This window comes from Melospiza melodia, chromosome 1 (assembly GCF_035770615.1).
Source record: "Melospiza melodia melodia isolate bMelMel2 chromosome 1, bMelMel2.pri, whole genome shotgun sequence".
Classification (NCBI taxonomy): Eukaryota; Metazoa; Chordata; class Aves; order Passeriformes; family Passerellidae; genus Melospiza; species Melospiza melodia.
In genome coordinates, this window is record NC_086194.1 from 84,891,798 (window position 1) to 84,903,984 (window position 12,187).

Here is a 12,187-nt window from a genome sequence, read left to right on the forward strand (position 1 = left end):
CTCTTCCCCTAGAAAAAGACAGCAATGATCTAGCAGGCATCAGGGTCCAGGATGACCCTACAGATGTACAAGCATGTGCTGTGTGTGACAGAGGAACCTTTAACCTGGTACTGCTGACAGTGTGTGCTACACCTCCTCGTGTTTATAAGCAGAGGTGAAAACAATGGGATTCATCTGGTCCTTACTCCTTCAGATTTCAGGTCTGGTGCTGTTGGAGGGAGCAAGAAAATGGGCATAGAGGGTTAACCATGAACTCTACATTGATGACATCGAGATCTGCTGCAGCTTTAAGGTAAATAATTTCCTTTCTTGCTCCCATACCGGTTTGTATCTGCGCAAGCAGTTGTTGTCTTCATGTGGGAGCAAATGAGGAACCCTTGGTGCATCAGCCTGTCTTGCATTGCTGCTCCTCTGAGCTGGCAGTGATGAACAGCAGAGTTCAAAGTGCAGCTCTTTGGGAGGTCAGTGGCTTGAACCAGATGTTGGCCTAGCCAGTTTTTCATATTGACACTCTTCGAGATAAGAGAGAAGATGCCCCTGAACTTTGAAGTCTGGTGGAAGACACGTGCCAGGCAGTGGATTATACAAGGAAACATTCATGTCAGTTGTTTTGGATTCTGGGATGAGATAGCCAGGCTGTAGTCAAAACAAGATAAGACCCCTTTCTGAAAGATTAGCTTATCAATATGGTTAGCAAGTTATTTTGCCTGCAAGTAATTAATGTAATTCCAGCTGAATATTTCGTTTACAGTTTTCTGTTTTGCAGAGAGCAGTCCTTATCCATAGTAGTAAGGCAGAGTTCAGTCACAATTGCAGGTGCAGTGATTTGGTTTATGGATAGGGTACTACATCACGAGACAGTTTAGGTCCTTGTCTGAGGGCTGGATCAGAGGCTGTAAGAGTCTGTATTTACTACATCCAAAAGTATCATGACCTGTCTTTAGCTGTAAGAGTGATGCTGGCTTTGTCCCGCTTGTTGCATGGAAAGGGCACTGAAGAGCACTGATTTTATGGAAAGCATGTATAAAACAGGATCTAGGACCAAAGTCAGAGAAAGTCATCAGATCTAATAGTTTCTGCAATTGATTCAATACTCCCTGAATATTGGCCCCCTAAAAAAGGAGTTTTCATTGTGGACTATGACACATGTTGAAAGTGAGTCCTACCCAAAATCATTTTATCCAGCCTCATCTAAAGAATGCTTGACAAGGCAATCCAAAGAGTAATTTGGCAGATTCAGTCTCAGACCAGCATCTGTTGATTTGGAGCCACACAGGAAAAAACCCTTTCATATAACATGTTGCTTGTAGGATGAATCAAGAAGAAGAAATGTGATTATTAAGGAATATGGCAAAACCTGGAGAAATAAACTGCTCAGTGCTGGACAAATGGATGGAGAGTACACAAAGATACCTAGCAGCATTTCTTGGACACACAAGGTAAGATTACCAAGACAAAATGAAGATAACATTCGGGTAAAATATTTTGTGTTTTTCCTTCAGTTTCTTAAGTCTTGGAGATCCATAATGATGCACAGGAATGTACCTTAGTAACTCTCTAGTTTGCAAAAGGATTTTATTGGGTTTTGCTTGTTCCCAGTACTTTAATGGCCATGTACATTCAGCTATAATGAACATGAATTTTCCCCTTTAAAGATTATCTGCTTTAAGAGAAACGCTGGGGTCACTTTGAAGGAGCAAGGCATATTGACTATTATCTTCCACATCCACACTCGCTCTTCCACCTGTACATGGGAAACATTCAGGCCAGGCATTTCCCAAGGCATCCTGGAGGCCACCTTGGACTGCCACCAGGACAGTTTGCTGCCATGAAATTGCACCATTAAAACCATTAAACAACTACACTGCTACACTGTGATAACAGTAGTCTAATGGATGTCAGCAAGTGTCTGGTTTCCTGCTTTGTTCACAGACAGTGGCAACCTGGAGATGCTCAGTTTCATAATCTGCTACATTTGGAACTACTAGCTTTAAATTAGCTTCATACTGATGATCAACAAGAAAAATCTTTCAGCTTCCCCAGCATTTGTTCTTAGTAGCAGAAATCACAATGAGAATATGGATTTTGTCATTGTACATAAATCCTAAGGATATCTGAGAGTCTCTGGCCTGGGATATATTTTTTTGCCAGGTGTTGAGGAATGGGTTGAGAGTCTGTACCATGAAAAGCAAAGTTTTGAGAATAAATCTTTCTTCTGAAGTGTTAGTCAGTGGTCCTCTGACAAGAAGCAAGGAGTTTAAAAGACATTTCAATGACCAAGTGTTTTCAACCTGTCACAGGCTCTAAAGAGAGAGGCAAATCAAGTACTTGTGATGCTGTTCAATACCAAGGCACACACAGCCACTAAGGACATGAATATTCAGGGAATGTGATCTTGCTGGCCCTGAGTTCATGCAGGGTCTCAGTGAGACCCATGCTTTGTATTTAATTCCTAATGCTTTATATTTCAAGCTGAATATTAACTTCAAGAATCAGAAGAGAGTGAAGAGAAGTTCACAGAAGAATAATGAAATAGTTTTGAATAAAGCAACTTCATAGGATTTTTTAAGTGAAAATCATATTTGGTTGGTATGACATTTTGAGCTGGTTTTACCCACACTTTACAAATAAAAAAAAAAAAATTTGCAAGTACAGCATTGTCTGTGTCTTTATATATTATATGGGTGTGCATATACTCATGTCACCGTGTCACTGAAGAATCTGAATATCCAGTATATGTTCGAGTGTTTCAAGGATACAAACTACACAACATAATAGTTATACATAAGCAGGGACAATTTCACTTGTTCTGTCATTTGTGCTGAACAATTGTTGATAGATGCACTAATACAGTGTCTACAGTTGAGATACAAAATTTTTGCTTATTGTTTTCCATTTCATTTTTACATTACCCTAGCAAATAATTGACTCTGTTTCTCAAACCCAGAGCAGTAGTGCACAAGAGCTGCTACTCTAATGGTCCTTATTTTACTATCCTAGGTAGTTCTTCAAAATTAAGTTTTCAGATCATTTGTACAAGTAAACTGAGATAACATGCAGACACACTTTATAGTAGGCAAAAGGTGATGATGTGCATCAAGCCAAGCAGATGCAGAACTGTTCTGGCTACAGAAAGGGATACCTCGGGTTTCCTTGGGAAAACACCCTGTCATTCCTCCATGCTGACAGCTTTAAACGAATTGCTGACAAAGGCGGGGTTGCTGCAATTAGCACAATCATTATGAGGTGACATTTATGAAGTGTCACCTCCTGAGAAGGAGCTCTGGTACCAGGCAGGGATGAGCTTTCAAAATTTTCATGAAGTGCACTTGGCAATGTGTGAACTGGACTGTCTACAGTGTATTCCACTTGCTGTGTTTGGCAGGGTGGTGAAGATGGAAGGGGAGCTTTGATAATGATTTGAGCTTAGCAGTCTCCCGGGGTGAGCAGTAGAACCTACACAGAAAACAAATGGTTTCTGAAGTATCAGAATTGCTCTGTGGGTGACTTGACTCTATGAGTTCAAAGGACATGAAAAAATTCTTCACATACACCCATAAATGCAAATAAGGACAATCTGTGCCTAAATGCGATGTTTTTCCCACCCCAACCCCCCACCCCTGCCCAGTATTTTTTCAGGAAGAATATACAAAAAAGCCCTGACATATGGCAACTGTCATGTCTGCGCTTGAATTTTTGTTCCCTTTTGTACTTTGAAAGGTTTAAACCAGGTCTGCACATTTTTCACTAACAAATGACTCCTACAACCCTGCTGTTCTGCCACAATCCATCGGTTTCGTGGGGTGCTGCACAAATACATGCATTTGTTCTTGTCATAAACCCACTGCCGTTTGCCTTCTTTCTGTGATGTTCTCCAGGAGACCTGTACACTCCCAGAATGTGATCTACAAGCACAACAGAGCTTTGAGGGCCTGCTGGACCCACACCACTGTTTAATTGCACGATTGTTGATCCATGTTTTTCTACCATATGCCTCTCTCTTTTCCCCCAAGCAAGTGTAAGTAATCATCAACACACCTGTAAGCAGTGTTTCCTAGAAGAGCTACCACGTGTTTCTTCTGCAATAAAGGAGCCAGGCTGACTGATGATATGCATTATGGTGTCACCTCCAGCATAAATATTATGGGAGAAGTGAGCACAAAGAGCTACGGAAGGGAAGGGAAGGGAAGGGAAGGGAAGGGAAGGGAAGGGAAGGGAAGGGAAGGGAAGGGAAGGGAAGGGAAGGGAAGGGAAGGGAAGGGAAGGGAAGGGAAGGGAAGGGAAGGGAAGGGAAGGGAAGGGAAGGGAAGGGAAATGAAGGGAAATGAAATGTAGAAAAACCTTGGGAAATACCTGGCAGAGAAACAGCATGGCAGAAGACAAGGTAAGAACGTTACAGGTGATGTCAGCAATGTGATGCCAAACCCAGGAAATGGCATGTAAATGTCATGAAAAAACACATGGAGATAATTACCATGCTCCACTCCTTCTGTAGAGGCCTCTGGAGGCTGGAGGTGTGTGCTGGTTTAGGTGTGTGCCAGCTTAGGTCACCATGTTCTGAGGAGGCTGTGAGGGAGAGCAGCAGAAACCAGAGTTTCAGAAAATAGGAACTATGAATAGAGGTTCAAACAACTGGCTGGTTTTAGTCCTATTCAAGAAAATTCAAGTGAGATGTATTTTTTCTAATATAAAAAGGGCTGTAGATAATGGATCAATAAAACTGTTGCTGTGTAAATGTCACTCTGATAAGGAAAATGGCAAAATGAAATCAGTTAATTTGCAACAAAAGAGAAAGCTAAATAACCAACTTTTGGGTGTGGTTTAGAAAGGATATTGATTTAGGCTGAAAATTAGAAGACTATGCCTTATAGTAAGAGCAATGAAGTCCTTCAATAACCTTCTAGTAGGAATAATGGTAGTAAAATGACTAAGCTTACTATTTGCAAGATGTACTTTAAATCCATTCTTTTTCCCCCACCCTGCTACATGCCCTTTACAAAAAAGCAAAGAAGAAGTGTTATTTAATTCTTCCAAAAAGAAAAAGACATAACAGAGCAGACACAACTTAAAGTGCTCTATCAAATCTGAGTGCTGGTCTTGCATAATTGTTTATCTTTATATTTAGATATGTATATGAATAAAGTCTCTTCTAACTGTACATACATAGGCCACATAAATCTATGGGCAGGGTTTTTCCCACATACAACAGGTAGAATATTATGCCTTTTTCTGTGGTGTCAAGTATTCCTATGGAATTGCATATTCTACAATTCTGTTTTATGCAAACTGGAAGTTGACATTAGAACAGAAAACATTTTTTCTAATGCAGCCTTAGAGTTTCATCCCTTATGAAGCCGTTGGCTGATTGATAAAGATTTACCACATTTCATCTCACAGCCACACAGTATTAAGACTTATTAAGACAGTATTAAGAGTTATAAAATTTTCCTTCCATCTCTCCTTTGCCCCTTTGGCTGTTACCATGTATTGCTGGCCCACAGTGCTTCAGTCCAATGTAACATTTTGTATAGGGAGTCACATTCCCAGGTCATTTATAGCACAATCCAGGATTTATACCACATATGTAGTCTTTAGGAACCAAAGTCCGGCTGGAAAGCTGGGAAGTATCTCCAAAAATTAAACAAGGACGTTGTCGTCCACTGAATGTCTAACCTACCTGCTAGCAGCTGTGTTTAAAGAGCTGTCTCTGGCTGGCCCACACTGAATATTTAAAGGCAATAGCAGCACGTACAGTTCAAGGTTGAGGCATGGCACATGAGCTTTGCATGCCACAGATTAAGAGCCTGGAGGAAGGTAAAGGACTTTGCTGGTTTCTGCCATCTGTCCCTGGAAGGTGTCCAGCCAGGAAGGACACTCCTGTGCTGGTGCTCCAAATTCCACAAAATGAGGAGGTATCACAAAAGACTAGGCATGAGAGTGATTGCATGATTATTTTGAGATCATTTAAGTAATAGTTGCTGCTGAAAGAGATGGTTACTACCCACCCCTCTTCTCCTTGATGTGCTTGGCTCAGGACTCCTTGCATTCCCACTCTCATTCAAGTATTCTCATGCAAATGAGATCAGGGGGCTGCTCTGCCAGAAACTCCAGAAAAACCCCCATAGTTTCCAGCCAGATTACTTTCTGCTCTCTCTCACACATTAATGCAATGCCAGTGCAAAGCTGGGAGCAGCAACATCTCCTGTGGTGCCAGGGGAGTGTGAGATCACACATTTCAGCTGCCGTCTGCATCTAGACTGGCTGAAAATGCCATGAAAATGCAGCCTAGTCTGTCTGCTGGTATGCCTCAGGTTATTTGGATGAACATGGCAGACACACTTAAGGAAGCTTGAGCTGCTTCTGGCTTATCTGCAATAAGAAAAGTAATCTTGTCTCCTTTAGAGAACAAGTGTAGGCAGCACTTCTGTGGAGCACCACAAGGCTGCAGGGCCAGGAAAACTCACTGATGTCCCAGAACACAGGTCTAGTGGGTACCATCATGTGCTTGAGATGGGCACATAGTTTATGAAATATGTAATACATATAGAAATGTGTATGCATAAAGATTGAAGCTAAAATATATTTCTGTGATTTGCCTTCCTAATTAATTCATTCTGCTTTACTGTATAAATTAATAATATGATTTCTACTTTCAGAGGAAAGGAATTTCTAGAGGCGAAAGGTTCTCTCTGATTCATTATTTCTGTCTTTGTTATCACATTTTGATGATAGAAAAGGGAAGAAAGGAAATTACAAACTGAATGGCCTCATGAAATTATAAACTGTAAATGAGGAATATGAAGTATGTGATAGGACACCTTGCCAAGTTCCTCTCCCAATCTTTTACTATTTCTCTTGGATATTGTGTGCAGTTTTGGTCACCACAGTACAAGAAGAACAGCAAGCTGCTAGAGAGTGTCCAAAGGAGGACAATGAGGATGGTGAAGGGCTTTGAGGAGAAGCTGTGTAAGGAGCAGCTGAGGTCACTTGGTCTGTTCAGCCTGGAGGAGACTGAGGGGAAGTCTCACTGCAGTTACAACTTCCATGTGATGGGAAGAGAAGGGGCAGGCACTGATCTGTTTTCTGTGGTGACCAGTCACAGGACATGAGGGGATGGACACAAATTTTTCCTGAATTTGTGTCAGGAAAAGTTGAGGTAGGATATTAAGAAAAAGGTTCTTCCCAGAGTGAATCACATGGTGTGACTCGTAGGAATGATGCTGTGCAGGGTTAAGAGTTGGAATCAATGATCCTTGTGGGTCCCTTCTAAACCAGCACATTCTGTGGTTGTATAAAGTGCATCTCCTTCCCTAGACAAGAAACCAGAAGTAACACTACTTTCATTTTATGAAATGACTGAGTACCTTTTTAGTTCCAGTGGAACATTAGGTAGTGTGACAGGTGAATTCCTAATTCTGTTGTACATATTCTCTCCCTTTTTTTGTCTCCTTAAGTTGTGCAGGAGGCATTTAAACCACCATGAGTATTAAGGAATTTTCTAAAGAAAATTGCTCTTGACATGCTCTTCTTTGTAAATAGGTGTGGTATTCTGCTTAGTCTGGCATGGATATTTGCTTTTTGGTGTTGCTACAGTCTGTTATGCTCAGAGGTGAGCAGCCTGCTGTAAACTCAGCTCTGTCCTCCAGGCAACTCCACAGATTTCTACATGGCTCGTTCCTTCCCTGTGTTTCTATTACAGTAACATGGAGTGAGACTTCTTCCGCTTGACTGCAAGAAAAATAAGTCAGCCTCCAGTCTTCCTCCCTTCCCCAAATCAAAGCTTCTGCAAGTAACTGAAAATGGATACTTGTTTTCAAAGGCATGACTTCAAGATGAAGACAGGTTGCGTGCTTGGGCTTTGAGAATTATCATACTACTCTTGATGAGGGGGTAGAAACTTCTATTTTATAGAAGTGTACAGATCTCTAAATATAGATCTAAATATGTAAAATATATAAATATATAAAATATATAAATATCTCTAAATGTATCTCTAGCAGAGCTGATTTTGAAATTCCCATTTAAATAAGCAAAAGGCGAATGCCATTTACAAACAACAAAACAAATCTATTTCTCCAGTACCTACCCCACTTGCACAGTGGTAGATACTATGGTTGAAACTGAGTGTAATGAGAAGTATCTATGTAATGCATCTATCTGGAAACCACACTTTTTATTTTAAGAGTGAAATACCAGTCTGTTCTATGGACTCAGGTGCTGCCCCTCAGATTTCAGTTATCTGGATTTTTGAGGTTTTTGTATGCATGCACAAAATCCAAATACAATTCAGCTTAAGGTACTGAGTGTTGTCTCTTTGGGGATTACACAAATGACACATCTTTTCAGTCAATAACAAAATACCTATTTAAAATTTCTTTTGGGCTTGGAAAACACCAGTCAAGGTAAGCACAAAGTGTTCATTCTTTCCTGTCAGTTCTGCTTCTCCCATCTCCAGTCTCGTACATAAAATGTGAAGGTTAAAATCCTGTAAACCCGGGATTTCCAAAAGCACAAGATGACGTAAATGAGCCCACAGGAAATTTATATGTGGCTTCATTGTGTTCCAGAAACGCCAGTTGAAGGCACCTCTGGAAATCCCCTCAAAACAGAATTACTGCCAGCCATGGCCTTGCCTGGCCAAAATCCTAAAGCCTCCAAGGACAGAGGTTTCACCATGTCTCTGTATTTCCCCTAATACTCCCTAACCCAAACTGACTTGGAAGTTTCCTCTTCCAACATTGTCCATAACTACCAAGAAGAGTTTAGCTCCATCATCTTTGTAACTGACCATTAGCTGGTTGTAGGCTGCTGTTCCTCTTGTTGTTTTAAAAATCTCTCTGTAGCTCCTGTGGAGAGCTATGAATCTCTTTTATCTGCACTAGAGCTGTGTTATTTTGCTGTGCTAGTCAGCACCTAACACAACCGCAATTTCTGTATGCTGGTAAATTAAATGCTACCCGGGCATGGAATAACTTGGCACAGAGTGGGGCACTGCCTCTATTCAGGAGGTTTGGGACTGGTTGTTTGTACACCTTCCACAGCATGCTAACTACTAAAGAAACAAACACAGACATATAATTCCCTATCTTAAGTACTCACTAATTTGGAAACAGATTCTGGTTTGTTTTGACAAATGACCAAATGTGAATGGTACTGGAAGATTTTCTTGCACCCTAATTGCAAAATTTGAGCTTGTTAGCTCTACATGAGAGTATGATCCAGCTTTTACAAAATTATTTTAAGCAGAAAATCTGGGTCCTTGACTCAGTTAATTTGACTCTACCCCAGATACCTGAGCTTAGTGTTTAGAAGTTCGGCAGATTCTTTTCACAAGCACCTGAGTGGGCCTTAGACTCAGAGAAAAACGTTGATTTTTTTAGAGAGTAGTCCAATAACTTAATATTGGGGGTTTTGAAAACTTTTGGGAGACTCTGATAATATTCAAATCTTAAAAAAAAAAATGATTTGGCATCACCCCAGAGGTAGAAATCACCTGTTACAGCAAATAGGTAGTATACAAAAAGAATGCCATTGGACACAGGAGGGTGTAATATGGCAAAATAGTAAATTGGACACATTACATGACACAGTTTGTTTAGAACTGTATTTTCAGAAAAATATTTTTCCATCTGCCTTGCAACCACTTTTCTATGAGGACAGATTTGGTGCTGTAGGTTTGAGGTCTGTGCGCTGTGGGTTGTTTTCACTTTGATAACCTTTAGCTCTATTCAAATATAGGAGTTTATGAAAAAAAAAATCTGGATGAATAAGAAGGTCTACACATTTGACAGTTCAAGCCCCGAATCTACAGAATCTAAACATCATTTATTGCAGGATCAATGCCTCAAGCACGACCTCACTGGAGCTCTGGGTTTCAATGTAAGAGTTTTGAGCAGATTTCATTGTCACCACAAAGCTCTAATCCTCTTGCATTTTATTTTATGAAAAATCAGTTGTGATTTCCTTTTAAAAAATCTGACAGATTGTTTTTTATAGCTAGAGAAGCAGACTGTCTTCTTTGCCTTGAGGTTGTGAAGACAGAATAATTTTACACTATCTAGATTACAAAAGAAAAATGAAAATTGCTTCTTCTAGCTCTTCTCTTTGTAAACCCATCCAAAGAAATATTTTCTTTTCATTCTCAGTCACATTCACACACACATATATTTATATGTACAGTTAAAAGTTAAAATCATCTTACCCTGTCAGGTTTCTTTGTTCAGCTTTCATACCTTTCATATTACCAACAAACCTTTATCCGCCTTCACAGTGCTTTGTTATCATAGGTTTGGGGTTTTTTTAACAAGCTGTGGCCCTATAAGCTTCAGGGAATGTTGCTTATTATGACTATGCTTTGTTCTTTATTTTGTTTAGAAATTCACCTACACTCTATGCAACAGAAATTTTCTTTGCAAACAAATAAAAATGTTCAATACAATACAAATTTACATCTATATAAGAAATGACACCTTGCTTCTGTCTGGCTTTTGTAATCATTAGAGTAGCAAAACGTGGCTGATTCAGACATAAAAATTAAACATGTCCCCAAATTCATATTCGGAGTTTTCACATTTGTATTGGAATATATTTATTATAAGACCTATACTCATTTCACTAAAATAAGCCTAATTTCCTGATCAAGGAATTATTCTCAATGTATAGCCCCTCAAATCATATTTCTGTTCATTTGCAATGGCAATTGTAGGATTGAACTTCCAAGCAACTGTATCATTGAATGTTTATTAATAGAGAATATAATTAAGTAATCTATAAGCAAAAATCAGGAAAATAAAAGAGTCATAATATGACAGGGAAAAAAAAGAGCAGTAATTCCATCTTCTCTCCTTTTTTTAGATTAGATTTGTGCTCATAAGGATCCTGTGCTGCTTCTTATAAAAACAGGGTTTTATTTTACTGGCCAAATTCCAACTGCATTTTGCCTAATTGCTTCTTGTGTTCTTAATTGGAAAAAGCATTCCTGAGTTTCCAGCCTTGCCTGATTTATTTTTATAGTGTCCTTAATTCAGTATAAACCTGGGACAGCCTTCACCAGGAGGTGATTGATCTCTGAGGGCGGGAGATGGCACACTTAGCTATGCTGAGCATGTCACATATCAGCTACAATGTAATATCAGTTATTGCTTCTCAATATCCAGCAAAGCAACACTCCCCTCCTATCACTAGATTTGATCAGTTCTGTGGAACACATCTGAAAATCCTCCTTTCTGTGCCTCAGACATGCATGCAAATGAGAGATGAGTGAATCCTTTTATTTCTGGATCAGGAGCAGCAGTGAATTACCAGGGCTGGCTGGGTTGCCCAGAGCCCTCCCATCTCTTTGTCCAGCCCAGCAGAACTTGGATGTTCTGAGGAGGAGAGACAGATGGCATCCGAGTGCTCGGTACTGCAGAGTAAGCTTTCTTGTGTCCTCTTCATCAGCAGTGCAGCCAGCTCTGTCTGTGTATCCTGTACCTCTTCCTCTTCCCCTTTCAGTCTTTCCAAGAGCCAGGCATGGAAATTAATAGAATCTGCATATGTTGGGCTTAGCAGCTTGCTGACCCCAAAATGAAATGCTTTATGGTTTGTTAAATGCAACCAATCTGCTTGGAAGTTGATGCTGTTACTCCTGTAGCTCTCTTTTCTCTACTTATTAGGTTCAATACTCCTGTGTGTAGTGTCAGCAGACATTATGTTTGAGTTCTGTAGTGTGAGAGTCCAACACAAAAATACAATTTTAAAAATTGCAGGTATCTATTTTGAAATGTGACTTTAAAAGTTCCTATTTAGGCAGCTAGTCATGGGAAAGGTGTGATGGGAGAGAGGAATGGAGAGCCCTGACTGGCTGCTGCTGCACAGCAGCTGCTGCCACTGCTGCCCTTTGGCCAATTCAGGGGAACTCTAAGGAAATATAGACTTTTAGAGGTCATTTAAAAGGTAGATGGGAAGGATACACAGCTGAAAATGTATGTGGGTTTTAATGAAAGCTTAGCCCCTGATTTATTTGTATTTTGAGTTCAGGAAAGGCAGTTGATTTATCTGTGCCTCAGTTCTTTTTCAATTAAATTGTAAAAATCCAATTCATTTTTCAAAAAGACACTGAGAGTTAGTGTATAACACTTTTTGGCTGTATTTCCATGGCAGCCAATCAGACATGAGGTCTTTTTTCCAGACTTGCTGCTTGCAGAGG